We start from the raw sequence: 15,838 nt of genomic DNA, 5'->3' as shown, positions 1-15,838 counted from the left end.
CCTACCACAGATGCCTCTCACGCTTCTGGCTACTTTTCATGGTAATTTTCCCCCTTGGTCCACTCCAAATGGTTTTCCACCCACAGGACACCACTCCTATTTGCTTATTTTTGGAGCTTCCAAGAGGAAGGAGACAGCAGAATGGAGACCTGCTCATGCCGTTGGGCCTTTCTGCAGAGGGTGGGGAGGGTAGAGGTACCCCACCGGGTCCCTGGAATGTTCACCCCTCAGAGTTTGGCTCTGAATCTCTGGGGCCGAGAATGGATGTAGATTCTGGCCAGGATATGGTGTGGGCTGATGCTGGTCGTGGGGCACATAAGTGCAGGTTTACAAAAGCAATTGAGAAAGGCCTTGGCGGAAAACGCAGAGAATATCTGCAGCTTAAATACTGGAGCGATTATATCATTTGTGGGGCTTTGCAAGCTAATTTGTTTGCTGCCTTTTCAATTTGCCATTCGGTTTCCATGGTTTCACGGTTGGTCAGAGATGGAATATTTAAACCCAATAGACAAAGCCTGAACTTGAAGACTCAAATGGTTGTGGAATTGTTTTGTAGCACAGACTGGTGGAAAGATGACCCAGTAGGGAGCGGAGAACATTAGAGTCTGGTCCTAGCTTTGCTGCCTTTATGTAGAATTCCTTCCTTGTGCCTCAGTTTCCCCATCTGTGATGTGATATGAGCTCCTTCCAGCTGTGTAATAACAGTAACAATACAATAATATTATTGTTAACAAGGAGTAATGATTGTTAGTGCCTATGCAGTGATTATTTCGTGCCAGGCATTGTTCATCATGGCATTTCATTCTCACGGTAAGTACAGGAGAGGAAGATGCTATTATTATGCCTGTTTCAAGGGGTCATGAAACAGAGGCTTGCTCAGTATCGCCAAGCTAATAATGCCAAAGCTGGGGTAGGAATCCCCTCTGTCTCATATCAGATCCTGGGGTCTTAACCCCTGTATTCCTTCTCTCCAGGCTTCCACTCTCTCTAGTGCTGTGCAGTAGAGCCCTATTGGATACTGTCACCACTAGTTGAATGTGACGATTGAGCACGTGAAAGGTAACTGTTGCCACCAAGGGATAGCATTTTAAATATTATTTCATTGTAATATTTTAAACTTTTTCTTTTTCTTTTTTTTCTTTTTAGGGCTACAGGTGTGGCATATGTAAATTCCCAGGCTAGGGGTTGAATTGGAGCTGCAGCTACAAGCCACAGCCACAGCCATAGCAACACAGGATCTGAGCTGAGTCTGCGACTTATACCACAGCTCACGACAACACTGGATTTTTAACCCATTGAGCGAGGCCAGGGATTGAACCCACATCTTTATGGTTACTAGTCAGTGTTATTACCACTGAGCCACAACAGGAACTCCCCAAACTAGTTTTTTAGAGTTGCATGTGGCTGTCAACTCTCGTGTTGCACAGGGCATGAGCAAGCAAGGACTGTGACAGATGCAGTGTAGCATAGTGTTTAAGAGAAGGACTCTGGGAGTTCCTGTCGTGGCACAGTGGTTGGCGAATCCAACTAGGAACCATGAGGTTGCGGGTTCGGTCCCTGCCCTTGCTCAGTGGGTTGACGATCCGGCGTTGCCGTGAGCTGTGGTGTAGGTTGCAGACGCGGCTCGGATCCCGCGTTGCTGTGGCTCTGGTGTAGGCCGGTGGCTACAGCTCCGATTCAACCCCTAGCCTGGGAACCTCCATATGCCGCGGGAGCGGCCCAAGAAATAGCAACAACAACAAAAAAGACAAAAGACAAAAAAAAAAAAAGAGAAGGACTCTGGGCCTATTTGGGGGGCATAAATACCCATTCTGTCCCCTATTGGCAGCATGACCAAGTTACTCACTTTATATCCCAGTCTTTAGATCTTTAAAATGGGGATAATAGGTGCAGCGAAAAATGAATCCAACTAGGAACCATGAGGTTGTGGGTTCGATCTCTGGCGTCACTCAGTGAGTTAAGGATCTGGCATTGCCGTGAGCTGTGGTGTAGGTCGCAGACATGGCTTGGATCTGGCATTGCTGTGGCTCTGGCGCAGGCCAGCAGCTGCAGCTCTGATTAGACCCCCTAGCCTGGGAACCTCCATATGCTGTAGATGTGGCCCTAAAAAGAAAAAAAAAAAGAAAATAAATACAATGGGGATAATAATGTGTTGAGGGTGAGAACTAAATAAGTAACTACACTTAGAACAGTGCCTGGCACAGTAAGGGCTGTATCATTAGGCCCCAGGTGAAAAGATGAGACAATACCTCTGCCATGCATTGGTGCCATTTAATTCACTTTCCACAAAACAGTGCAAGGTAGTGTGGGCAGTGCTGGTGCCCAGCCCTACCCCTTTTACAAGCCAGCAAAAAGCCCTCACCAGAAAGGAATTTAGCTAGAATCTTGACCTGGGATTTTCAGCCTCCAGAACTGTGAGAAAATATCTTTTTGTTGTTTAAGTCACCTGATCTATGATATTTTGTGAAGGCAACCCAAGCAGACATAAATATAATTTAATAATATTTTATAGGCGTTCCCATTGTGACTCAGCAGGTTAAAAACCTTGCATAATGTCTGTGAGGGTGTGGGTTCGATGGCTGGCCTCCCTCAGTGGGTTAAGGATTTGATGTTGCTGCAAGCTGCCTTGTAAGTCACAAATGCAGCTCAGATCTAGTGTTGCTATGGCTGTGGCATAGGCCAGCAGCTGCAGCTCCAATGTGACCCCTGGCCTAGGAATTTCCATATGCCACAGGCACGGCCATAAAGCTGAAAATAAAAATAAACATAGTTTATAAACAAATTAAGAGGGAAAGAAGAGGAGGAAGAAGAAAAAGAAAAGGAAGAAGAAAAAGACTGACTAGCATAACAATAGCTATTATTAATTGAGTGCTTCATATTTCCTGACATAGATATTGGGCATCTCATTTAATACTTAGAAAGAGGTACTCTGGTTATGACCCTTTGACTGAAAATGAACTGACCTTGCCCAGGGCCATACAGCCCCAAATTTGAAGAGTTAAGCCTCAGGTTCATTGCTTCAAAGGAGCCTCTAAACCAAAGCCCCAATCTGTCATCCCCACAAAAAAGCTATTATTAGCTTCATCTATTAGGCAAGGAGACAAAAGCAAAGGGAGGTCAATTAACCTGTCCTGGGCCTCCCAGATGGTAGGTAATGAAGCCCAGGCCACTTTGTATGGTTGAAGATATTTTTCACTGCTCAGTGATATCTGGTCAAGGAGGTTGAAATCTAGTCAGCAACCTGCTGCTTAGCAAGTCATGGGCACTAGCATGAGGCTGCATTTGCCTGAAGAATGAACCCTTGATCTGATTATTTAAAAGATGACTTGTTTTTTTACCCATCTGTGGGTCCACTGGCACTGCATCTGCCTAAAGGAGTTGTCTTCTCTGGTTTGCACCAAGACTTGGTATGAAAGAGTAGCCCTTTGGACCCAGCATTCAAGCCCTACCTGCTGATTTCAGAGCCTGCCCTCTGAGTGCACAGAGATGATCGGCCTGCTGCCCACTGGTCATTGTACGTGCGGCCATAGTCAGCCTTCCCTCCAGGTCTGAACTCAAAGCCTAGGGCCCTAACTCACTCTCCAGCCAACCCATTTGACGTTTGACAATGGAGGATGTCAGTAGCGTGCTCACAGCCAGGGTCCGGTTCTAGTTCCCGTCCAAAGCAGTCGCCTAGGTGCATTAGCTAGACGGGGCAGGCTCCTTGTGGGTTTTCCATTAGGCCTTTGGTATGATTGGAAAACAGCTCATAAGCCTTTACACTGTTTTCCAGCCTAGCGCTGTCACCTAGAACTTTCTATGGTGGTGGAAATGTCTTATATCTGCACTGTCCAATTCATTAGCCACCTGCTGCATGAGGCTATTGAGTATTTGAAATGAAGCTAGTGCAACTGATGAACCAAATTTCTAATTTTATGTGTTTTTAATTAATTTAAGTTTAAAATTAAATAGCCATGTGAAGCTAGTGGCTGCCATCCTGGTCAGGGCATCTCTAGACATTTGCTCTGGGGAGTCAGGTACACAGGTAGGAAATCATTGATCAGGCACACAGGGAGGATCCATTGATTATAAGGCAGGGAGTGGCTATGCTGCAATGGGTGGTAAGTATATAATTAGGGATTCCAGAGTGGGCAGCCAGATTGCCATGATTCCAGCTCACTTGATTGAACCTCTGCTGTGTCTCTATCCTGTTCTAACACATTTTATTGCATTCCTTCTCTTTGAGAGTAAATTTCCAGGAGCATGACTGTTGTTTTCTGCAACCTCAAATGATGAGAAACTTCACCCAAACAGTCTTTTTTTTTGGTCTTTTTTTTGCCATTTCTTGGGTTGCTCCCGTGGCATATGGAGGTTCCCAGGCTAGGGGGGGAATTGGAACTGTAGCCACCGGCCTACACCAGAGCCACAGCAACGAGGGTCAGAGCCACGTCTGCAACCTATACCACAGCTCACGGCAATGCCGGATCCTTAACCCACTGAGCAAGGCCAGGGATTGAACCTGCAACCTCATGGTTCCTAGTTGGATTCGTTAACCACTGAGCCACGATGGGAACTCCCCAAACAGTCTTTGAGGAATTAAGTCAAGTGCTAGACAGGTGCCGTATATTAATTAAGGAAATGGGGGTTGCTATTAATACATACATTCCAAAAATTCAGCAACTTATACGGAAGCATATTTCACCCTCACATGAAGTCCAATCAAAGGAAGAATGAAGATGAGGCTGGGCTCTGTTCCACACAGTCATCCAGGGATCCAGGCTGATGGTGGGCATTGCTGTTCAGCTGGTGGACAAGGAAAGAGGATGGAGATTCTCCTAGGAGCTGTTTTTGAGCCAAGGCTGGATGTGGCATACATCACTTCTGCCCACATACCACTGGCAGTTCTCAGCCATATGGCTCCAAATAATGGCAGAAGAGGCTGGGAAACATAGGCTAGCTGTGGCCCCAGAGTGAAAGGAAAACAGATTTGGTGGATATCTGGTTAGCTGTAGTATAGACCTCAATCCACCAGTGGTACAATAAGACTTTATAAAAAATGATGGTATGAGGGCTCCATTGCTTTTATTTATAATAAATTATTAAAAGAATCTGCTTCATGCCAGTGGGTGGGAGTGAAGTTTTGTTTTGTTTTGTTTTTTTTTTTTTTTTTTTTTTTTTTGTTTTTTCTTTTTGTTATTGTGTCATTGTATTTGTCTTTGGGCTATTTCAGTAGATTCTCTATTTCTGCAATGCATGTCATCTTTATGGAGTATATCGGTATATAACATTGAACAATCCTTCGATGGACATGGATGTCCTGGTATTGTATGTGCTGCAAGAGCTTGCATCACTTGAGATGTAAAAATATGGGAGTTCTAGTATTCTTGATTAGATTCTGTGCATGCCAACCAATCATGTCTACTCAGAAAATGAGCTGAAATGAGCCAAAAGTTGGTGTCATTAATCAAGTAATAAATAATATGGCTTCCAAGGTCCAGACTGGTCCAACCATTGATATTTCTTCAGTTTTACCTCCTGGCCCTTTCTCTGTCCCACTCAATGTTCCAGGTATCATGGCCTTTTGATTCTGTGAATGCTCTGTGCAACCCCTACCACAGTGCCTTTGCACAAGTTCTTTCTACTTCCTAAAAGGTACTGAACCTCCTAATGCCCCCATTCTCTTCAAGTGGGAGGCAGGGAACATTCCAGTTTCTTCAAATTGTCTCAGATTTTAAGATAAGATTTTATCTTTCATATGGGGATGAAGTGTTGTTTAACCCTACAGCCCACCTAATGCATTTGCCTAGTAAATATTTTAATATACAAATTAAAGAGCAAAAGTCAGTCAGCTTTGTGCTTTTATTAAGCACAATTTCTAGGCATTATTACTTTTTCTTTGTTTCATGCCATTTCCTTTCAGTGAGAAATATGCTTAGTACATTTATTTGCTTTGGATAATAATAGGGTTCATGTGCGTGCGTGCGTGCGTGTGTGTGTGTGTGTGCCGCTTAAAAATTGTGTCTGGGCCAGGTTGGCACTTACAGAATTTTAAGATAAATAAAGCTTTTTTTTTTTTTGGCTAAATTCCTCCCATACACTGGTGTATTATCATTCTCAGACCACATTCCCTGCTGCTGCTATTTTTCTGTAAAGTCACCCAGCAGTGTTTCTGGCCAGAGCTCTTTTTAGTGGAGGTGGAACAAATTAAAAGTTTAACAAAATCAAACAAATATTTATCAAACACCCACGCTTTCTTATTTAAGCCTCCTTTAAGCCCTGTCAGAGGGCATTATAACTCCCCTTATGTTTTCATCTCCATGCTTCCTTTCGTGCTTTCTCTTAGCAGCTTCTGAAGCCCCTGTTCCCAAGACAAAGCAGTGAAATATCCAGTATCTCCCTGTGGCAGTCATGTGGGCTATGAGTTGTGCTTTTGTCTCTATGTCCACCCTGATCACTCAAAATAAAGACGCCAACTTACACAAGACTAATCTCAAAGGAGACCCTCTGGAGTATAATAATAGCGGGTGGGTGTCCCCATTCCCACAAGATTGAGCCAAGCAATCTTGAAGGTGAGAGGGGACACTTTTGAGAAAGGTCATCCTATTCTCCCTCCTACTTCAAGAGGGAAAGTGTTGGGCGGGGGGTGCACATTTCTCCACGAAGAGTGGAGATTCCTAAGCCTGCTTCGGCACCTGCTTCCTGTCCGGAAACTAAATGAAGGCTGGTGGTCCCCACAGAGACCCTGCAGGAGCTGAGAGTAAAGAGACCATGGAGGGGGACAGCTGAGAGGTCAGTGTGCACGGGTGGCTCAAGTTCCCAGCATGGGGATGGCAGGGTTTCTGTGGCAGATGGGTCGGCTCTTCCCATATTTCATCCTCCTGTCTCTGCACCCTTTACTCGGTGACACTGCAGCCCCCCCACCATGAGAGGTGGACTCTCATCCTTACTCCGTCCAGCCCCCCTCCGTAGCTTGTGTTAGCAAGTAGATTGTGGGTGAGAGCAACAGTGACTCCGTTCTGAGCCTGGGGCTTGGCAGGCACCATGTGTTTCTGCTCACTCTCCTTGCACTGCTGCCATTGCCATGAGCAGAATAGTGCCCCCATAACCTCCTCTTCTAGAAGAATGAGTGACATGGGGAGTAAACCCCCAGCCCCCCCCTCCAGATCTGAAGCCTGAAACAGAGCTTTCCCACTTGCCCACAGACCTGTGAGTGTGGTAGTAACTGGTTACTGCAGCAGGCTGCCCATTTGGGGTAGTTTGTTACATGGCTTTGTCATGGCAAGAGCTGACTGATACATTTTGTCAGGGCCTGATGTGAGGCATGAGCTTAGGGAGGGCCAGGGCTGGCTCGCCACCCAGGAACCCTTCCTGGTGCACTGAGAAACCAGTACTTCTGAAAGGAAGGATGCTCTCTTGATAGAATTACCCATGGCAGGAGGCTGCCCAGAAGACTCTGCTGGGGGCCCTGGGGAACGTGACTCCTTCTCCCAAATAGATGGAGCAGCAGGAGTCCCTCACCTCTTGCTGTGGAGGAGGGAGTAGCGTGGAGACCCCTCACAATCGGGGGTAGAGTGTGTGTCATGCAAGAGGCTTCGAACTGGACACTTATCCATTCAACAAAGATTTATAGGGCATCTGCTATGAGCCAGGGAGTATTTTGTTTGTTGTGCATACAATGGTAAATGGATTAGTCACATCCCTGCCCTCTTACAGCTTACAATCTAATTATTGATGATGATAATAATAATAACAATACCTACGCTAGGTTGAATATATACCTGAGAAAAGGCTAAATCTTAGAAGTGACGGGACAAATGACTAGATGGCGCTGTGGGCTGAATTGGACTAAAGTTAATTTTCTCACTGTCAGGTAGGAATGGTAGCTTATTTAAAGAAAGTATGGGCAGTATCAAGCCCAAGGAGTTTCCATGCTCCCATGCAGAACGCGTAACCATCCCGATCTAACTACACACACGCCCTCCTTTCTGACTGTGCTGTGCCTTCTGTCCTCTCAGGGTGGGGCTGGGGGGCTGCCTTGTCCCTCTCCACTGTCACTCCCACGAGGGCTGTGCATCTCACCACGTTCGTAGAACATTCTCCTGGACTCAGATATTCTGTCGTCATCAGTCCCCCATTTTGGTGCCGAAGCCCTTTCTCCGAGACTCAGGCGGTTCTCCAGCACCATCACCTCCACCTTTCCTCGCTGCTCACATTTTTCACGTTCTCACATTTCTGGCCTCTCCCACCTTCTTTAGGAGCCTGACTCAGGGGAATTCCTGCCATGGTGCAGTGGGTTAAGAATCCAACTGCAGGTGTCCCCAGCTGTGGCTCAGCAGGTTAAGAACCTGACTAGTATCCATGAGGATGCAGGTTCGATCCCTGGCCTCGATCAGTGGGTTAAGAATCTGTCGTTGCCGTGAGCTGCAGTATAGGTCTCAGATGCAGCTCAGATCTGGTGTCGCTGTGGTGTTGTAGTCAAGCAGTTGCAGCTTTGATTCGACCCCTAGCCTGGGAACTTATTTTTAGGGTGTGGCCCTAAAAATAAAACAAAAACAACCCCCCCAAAACCCAAACACAGTCTGTATCCTCAAGGAACCCATCTCTCACTACAGTTTCTATTCCTTCCCTCCCTCCTTTGCTCCAAAGACAACCTCTCACTGGGAGCTCCCATCAGCCCTTGGGGTCCAAACTGCCTTGTCCCAATCACGCCTATGGTTAGTTTTCACATTAATCCTGCAAAGAACATACTAATACCGCACTTACAACAAAGAATAGCTCACCCACATATGGTCAGTGTCTCTGACATGCTAGTACTTCGCAAGGGCTTTCCACATACTCCCTCATTAAATCTCGCAGGACGCTCTCAAGTAGCCATTGTTGTTATCCCCATTTTACTGATGAGGAAACTGAGGGGCAGAGAGCTTTGGTGATCACAGCATGAGGTGATCATGGGGTGAGGGTGGAGGGAGGTCTCACAGCATGAGGTGATTCTGGGGTGAGGGTGGATGGGGTCTCGCAGCATGAGGTGATTCTGAGGTGATTCTGGGGTGAGGGTGGATGGGGTCTCGCGGCATGAGGCGATTCTGGGTGATTCTGGGGTGAGGGTGGATGGGGTCTCGCGGCATGAGGCGATTCTGAGGTGATTCTGGGGTGAGGGTGGATGGGGTCTCACAGCATGAGGCGATTCTGAGGTGATTCTGGGGTGAGGGTGATTCTGAGGTGATTCTGGGGTGAGGGTGATTCTGAGGTGGTTCTGGGGTGAGGGTGGATGGGGTCTCGCGGCATGAGGCGATTCTGAGGTGATTCTGGGGTGAGGGTGGATGGGGTCTCGCGGCATGAGGCGATTCTGGGGTGATTCTGGGGTGAGGGTGGATGGGGTCTCGCGGCATGAGGCGATTCTGGGTGATTCTGGGGTGAGGGTGGATGGGGTCTCACGGCATGAGGCGATTCTGAGGTGATTCTGGGGTGAGGGTGGATGGGGTCTCGCGGCATGAGGCGATTCTGGGGTGATTCTGGGGTGAGGGTGGATGGGGTCTCGCGGCATGAGGCGATTCTGAGGTGATTCTGGGGTGATCCGGGGGTGAGGGTGGAGGGAGGCGGGTGGCTGCAGTGAGGACTTGAGGCTTGGGGGGTGGGTCGTGGGAAGACAGGGTGGGGAGGGTCCCAGAGAGGAAAGGGGAGTGAGCTCAGGGTGGCGTGCACCCTAAGCCAATCACTGTGGGAGAAAAGAGGGTCCGCCCGGGTGGGCGAGTGGGCTGTGGGAGAAATGCAGTCGCCCTCCATGCCACACGAAACAGTGACGCCACAGTTGAATAACTCTGATGAAGAAGGCAGTTTTATCTTTTCTCAGGAAACTTGGAAATGCTTAAAACCCGTCTTGCCTTAAGGGCCTCTGAGGCTTATCCTCTTTGAATTAGAAAATGACGTGGGGTCTCCAGCCTGTGAAATCCCAAAGGCGCCTTCCTTCTGCCTCCCAGCTCTTTCCTCCCCTCCTGTAACGTGAACTACAATCGTCAAACAATACTTGGCATTTATCTTTCCGGAGAGTTCTCTTCTTCTTCTTTTTTTTCTTCTTTCTTTCAAATTTCTTTCCAAGAAGCTAAAAGCTTTAGTAGAGCGAGGGTGGTAATTCGGAAGGTTGAAGTTGGCTTTTTTTTTTTTTTTTAAATTTAATTTGAATCATAAGCCTGTGGCTTGTCCTAAAGTTAAGGACAATCAGAAATAATGCCAAAGAATTTGTGAATCCAAAAGTAGATTAGCTTAAATCTCCCTGTTATGTCAGTTGTGAAAAACGTAGGGCTTCCCCCGCCCCTCTGTGCTCCTTGGACCAGGGCTGTACATTCTCTCTGGCATCCAGCACAGATGTAATTGCTGTGTGGTGCCTTGTAATACTATCTGCAGTGTGTTCCCCCCCGACTAGATTCTAAGTGTAATGAAGGCAATTCCTCTCTTGCTCTCTTTTACTGCAATTTTCCAGTGTCTGGCAAGTAGAGCTGGGTCAATAAATATTTGTTAAATATGAGAAACGGGTGAATGGATGAAGCCAAATGAAATCCAGAGCTGCCGGCGCTGGTGGAGTCCCCGCCTGCATGAATTCTCTCTCTCTTCCGGAATTCTGGGCTTGGTGTGGGGTGTGACGAATGGAACATTCTGGACGTGCTTATGTGTGCGTGGGTGGGCTCAGAACTCACCATGCTGGGGCCCTGGCAGCCCAGGCTCTGCCAACGGGAGGAGGGAGTTGGGGCCAGGCGGGGTGGAGCTGGGAAATCGGCCTGGTCCCAGAGGCTGGCTCCAGAAGGGACAGCTGGGACATCCAGGTGTAGAGGCTGAGAGGCTGCATCTATCTTAGAGCCAGTTTTGGCAGCGGGGCTTATTGAAGTAGCAGAACAGGTGGGCAGCAAAGGGCAGAGGGGTAACAGGTGCGTGGGCTTGGGTGGAAATTAGTGGGGAGCTGTGTCTTGAGGCTGGAACTGCCTGGGGTGGGGAGGGGCGAGTCTGGGCCCGAGTTGGGAGGGGGGATCCGGCAAACACTAGGAGTCATGTGAGGAGCCTGGAAGAAGCCTAGGTGTGGCGAGTCTCGGCATTGCAGAGGCATTGGGATATAACGCAGGCCATAGAACAAGTGGGCATGTACATCCAGGTAGAGGCAGAAGGGACCGCTAAGAGTTCCCTTTGGGGCTCAGCGCTAACGAACCCGACTAGTATCCTTGAGGACACAGGTTCGATCCCTGGCCTCGCTCAGTGGGTTAAAGAGTCCAGCGTTGCCATGAGCTGTGGTGTAGGTGGCAGAGGAGGCTTGGATCCAGCGTTTTTGTGTCTGCGGCAGTGGCTGTAGCTGTGGCTGGTGGCTACAGCTCCTGTTTTGACCCCTAGCCTGGGAACTTCCATATGCTGCAGGTACAGCCCTAAAAAGCCAAAAAAAAAAAAAAAAAAAAAGGAAAAAAAAAAGAAAAGAACGGGCCTCTAGAATGGGGAGGAGATGCTGTGGCATTGGAACCCCAGGCCTCAGGATTCCAGGGGTCAGGATTCTGTGTCTGATGAATGTCCCTACATGTAAATTACAGAATTGTACAGAGGGGGGATTATCATCATGGGATCGCTGCTTTGGGGCCTGGCTAAGGCCTGACCCCTGGTCAGTTTATTCCCCTTGCCTGTCACCAAATGGATCCTTTTCAGAAGGTATTGCATACATGGTTCAGAATATCAAGAGAGGGACACTTAGTAGAAAGTTGTTTTGATATTCACATAGTCTTTGCTTTTTACTGAGGATGTTATCAAGGAAGGGAGTTCCCCCTGTGGTGCAAAGGGATCGGCAATGTTTGGGGAGTGTCGGGATGCAGGTTCGATCCCTGGCCCGCACAATGGCTTAAGGATCAGGCGTTGCAGCAGCTGCGACTTAGGTTGCAACCGTGCTCAGATCTGATCCTTGGCCTGGGAACTGCATGTGCCTTGGAGAGGCCAAAAGAGAAAACAGAACAAAAAAAGATGCTATCAAGTAAAAAGTTGACTGTGACCAGCCAGGCCCTTGGTGGTGAAGTCTCCTCTATCTAGGCAGACCCGGAGACCTCTCCCCATTTGGGGTGGGTGGGAGTGGGGAGACGGGAGGGCAGCGAAAGGTCAGCTGACAATCGGAGCTTTGACATTTGGGCCCCTGGCGGGGGAGGGGCTTCCTTTATTATGTTTTTTCTTCTAAGTCACTTGCTATCACTTATGTAAATGATCTTCTGGGAACAAAGTGGCTTAAGCTCTCTGGAATCTATGCTCCCCGTTCTGTATGTTCAGAGATGAAGGATGGAGTGTCACATGCGAACGGCCAAGAAACCTTTTAGCAGAATGAGTGGGAATTATCCAAATTTCCTTTGGCACCAAAATCTACTTAGGAGTCGAGACAGTAGCAGCAGTGGGAATAAGAAGAAGAACAAAACCTACAGCAGCCGTTGCTCTTTTTCGAGTATGTGCTGTTATTTTTCACGCATTCTATATGCTGAGCATTACCACTCTCACCTTAATAAAGAACGAAACCAACTCAGAGAGGTTAAGTATTTTGCCAGAGATAGCACAGGATTTAGTAGCCACCAGCTGAGCAGGGATTTGTAGCTGAGTTTTATCTGACCATTCTCTTAACTCTCCCTATTAACTGGGACACCACTTTGCCTCTCTTGGCTGTCACAGGAATCCAAAAAGACACTGTCTACGAAGCGTCGGGCATGTAGCAGGATGATGCTGAATGTTAGCTCTCTTCCTCTCCTCTTCAAGGTCATTGCCATGCAGCCCCACAGTTCCCACTGTGATACCAAGCTTAACTCTCCCCGTTGAAGCATCTTATTCTGGACTCAGTGTTTCAAAGTAAATCATTCATTTCCCATTACTCTATTTCCTAGAGGGGCCCACGTTCCCTTTTGCACCAGCTCACTTTCTCATGACCGTCAAAGTTGCAGTGATGGTTCTGTCCCCTTTCCATTGCTGGAGGCTACTGGTTCTGGTCCCTCCATCATTTCTGCTCTGCTGGGCGTCAAGGGGAAAGTGGCTTCCTTCTCTAGACTCCTGGGTCAGCAAGCACATTGGAGCATTCGGCAGCTTCCAGGGCATCTCAGGCTGTGCCCTTCTGTGCCTGCCAGCAGCAGTGTCCACAACTGACCTACATTCATCATCCTGCTCTGTGCAGTGACCAGGGCATAAGTACAATTTCAGAGAGCCCAGAAAAGGAGAGCGCGAGAGTAGCTAAGAACAATTACTTTGATGGTAATAGCATTTCCTGATTGCTTGCTAGGGCTAGGTCCTGTAGAATTAAATATTTTATTTACTGCATGATCTCATCAAATCCCCTCAATAACGCTACTCAGGGAGTACTTTTATTTCTATTATGATCACTGTCAGCATTGAGAACAGCATCTGACAAAAAGAAGGGACTCGGCTCATAATTGTTCCGTCTTGAATGAGTTTCTTTCTTTATTGAGCCAGAGAGGTGAAGTAGCTTGCTTAAGGTCACACAGAAAGAGTAGATTTCAATCCAGGGAATCTGACTCTAGGGCTTGTTCTCTCAACGAATTCAATGCAATTTCCTCTTGCTGAGAAACTAGATGAGAGGCAGGGAATCTCAGTAAGTTGAACCCTAAACTTCCAGCTAGGACCTGAATTTGAGGCTCAGCTTTGCCATTTATTTGGACAAATCCCTTAACTCTCAACATCAGACCCTGTTGGCCAGTCCCCTCTTGCCTCCACTATAGAGTCTGATTTTGGGTTGAATCATGTCCCCCCAAATTCAGGGTTTTCTTTTTTTTTTTTTCTTTTTTTGCTCTTTAAGGCTATACCCACTGCTAGGGGTTGAATGAGAGCTGCAGCTACCACCTTACACCACAGCCACAGCAATGCCAGATCCTTAACCCACTGAGCAGGGCCAGGGATCAAACCTGCATCCTCATGGATGCAGGTTCATTAGTGCTGAGCTACATGGGAACTCTCCAAATTCAGGTATGGAAGTCTTCACCCTGGTATTTCAGAATGTGGCTGGATTTAGGATAGTCTCACAGAGACAATCAAGTTCAACTGAAGTCATTATGCTGGACCCTAATCTAATATAGCTAATGTCCTTATAACACAGGGAAATCTGGACACAGAGGGATGTGCCCCGGGAAGACGCTGTAAAATGGCACAGGGAAGAGACACTCATCTACCGCCAAGGAGAGAAGCACAGCCCTCGAAAGGAAGCAAACCTGCCAACACCTTCATCGTGGACTTCCAGCCTCCAGACTGTGAGTCCGTGAATTTCTGTTGCCTAAACTTCCCAGTCTATGGCACTTTGTGAGGAAAGCCCGAGAACTCACGTAGCAGGAAGAAGAACTTTTGAAGATTCCCTTGCAGCCAGGTTTGGCCACATGATGCAACACTAGCCAATGAAATGCCAGCACCGCGAGAGAAAAGGATGCTGGGAGAGTTTCCCGGAAAGACTTGATTTCCTTGCAGAGGCTGCTGGTGCACCCATTTCCCCCTCTCCTGCCTTGGCTGCGGACGGGCTATTATGGGTCATTTTATGGCCATGAGAGAAAGTGCTAGAGCTTGGGAAGATGCCAGCCCTGCCGCTCTTGCCCCACCTGTAACTGCCTCCTTTTAGCCTCCTCCTTCCTTAATCCACACTGGTCAGGGCTTCTGGGATTTACAGAGGAACAAATTCCTGATGCATCTGCTCCTTAAGTGCCTCTGACCACCTTCACCGGGCTGTTGCATAAAACGGTGTTGCAAACGGTGTTAACACCATGTCCCTGTGAGTTATTGTCACAGTAAACAAAGCCCTCCCCAAAGCTGAGGTGTCATTTTCCAGCTTGTCTCCAGCCCCTGACTATAAAGCCCTGTGTTGGTTCCCCCACCAAGGAATCAGATGGGCTGAAAGATACTCTGTTTTCAGTCCTTTAGCTTGATTATTATTTCAAGCTGGAGGGAGGCCTAGAGATCTTTTCATTCAATACCCTTCGTCTATAGATAAGGCAACTGAGGCCCAGAGAGGCTGAGTGAGTTGTCCAAGGACACAGAGCAAGGCCTCGGCAGAGCCAGGCCTTGCATCCAGGTGTCCTTGGGTCCCAGGGCAGGGCTCCTCCTTCACATAGACTGAGTGGACTTTGAGACTCATGTAAGAGTCTATATCTGAGAGTCGATTGTTTAAAATGCTTTTCTGGCTCAGGGCCCAGCTGAATTCATCCCTTTCTCCCTCTTGTCTGAGCAGACGTGACCTCTTCCTTCTAACATGGGCTGCTCAGCACCACTGGATTTTCTGTTTGTTTGTTTTTTGTCTTTTTAGGGCCGCACTCATGGCACATGGAAGTTCCCAGACTGGGGGTCGTATTGGAGATCTAGCCGCTGGCCTGCACCTCAGCCACAGCAATGTGGGATCCAAGCCATGTCTGTGACCTACAGCTCAGCGCATGGCAATGCTGGATCCTTAACCCACTCATCAAGGCCAAGGATCGAACCTGTGTCCTCATGGATACAAGTCAGGTTCATTACCACTGAGCCACGACAGGAACTCCATGGGTTTGTTTTTTTGTCTTTCTTCTCTTGCCACCACCAACAACAATGATTACCTTTGTTGCCATTTACCATGTACCAGGCACTGTGAAAGTACTTTCCAAACATTGTCTTAAGTAGCAATCTAGGTAGCACGAGGACATCAGTCTTACTGTTCCCATTTATAGATTCACTCCCCACCCCCTTTCTTTTAATAAAGTGTAGGTGATTTACACTGTTGTGCTATAGATGCTCCTTCTGAGAAGTGGTGAGATTAAGCCACATTCTCTGGGTCACCTAGTAAATCCAGCTTTCTCCTGGCTGTGTGATAAAAGGCCTTCAATTTAAATCAGGTCAATAC

General features: G+C 47.7%; 1 long non-coding RNA gene across 1 annotated transcript in view; it reads left to right on the top strand.

Annotated features, from left to right (window-relative positions):
- The window catches only part of LOC106510288, a 41,110-nt gene extending 26,382 nt beyond the window's left edge, over window positions 1-14,728 (top strand). The window contains exon 5 of the long non-coding RNA XR_001308683.2: window positions 14,081-14,728. This is a non-coding gene — a long non-coding RNA (uncharacterized LOC106510288). The remainder of the gene's footprint in view (window positions 1-14,080) is intronic.
- The last annotated feature ends 1,110 nt before the right edge of the window (window positions 14,729-15,838 follow it).

Source organism: Sus scrofa, unplaced genomic scaffold, assembly GCF_000003025.6.
Source record: "Sus scrofa isolate TJ Tabasco breed Duroc unplaced genomic scaffold, Sscrofa11.1 Contig1878, whole genome shotgun sequence".
In the NCBI taxonomy this organism is placed as follows: Eukaryota; Metazoa; Chordata; class Mammalia; order Artiodactyla; family Suidae; genus Sus; species Sus scrofa.
Note: the sequence above shows the minus strand (reverse complement) of the source record. Positions and strands in the feature narration are given on the sequence as shown.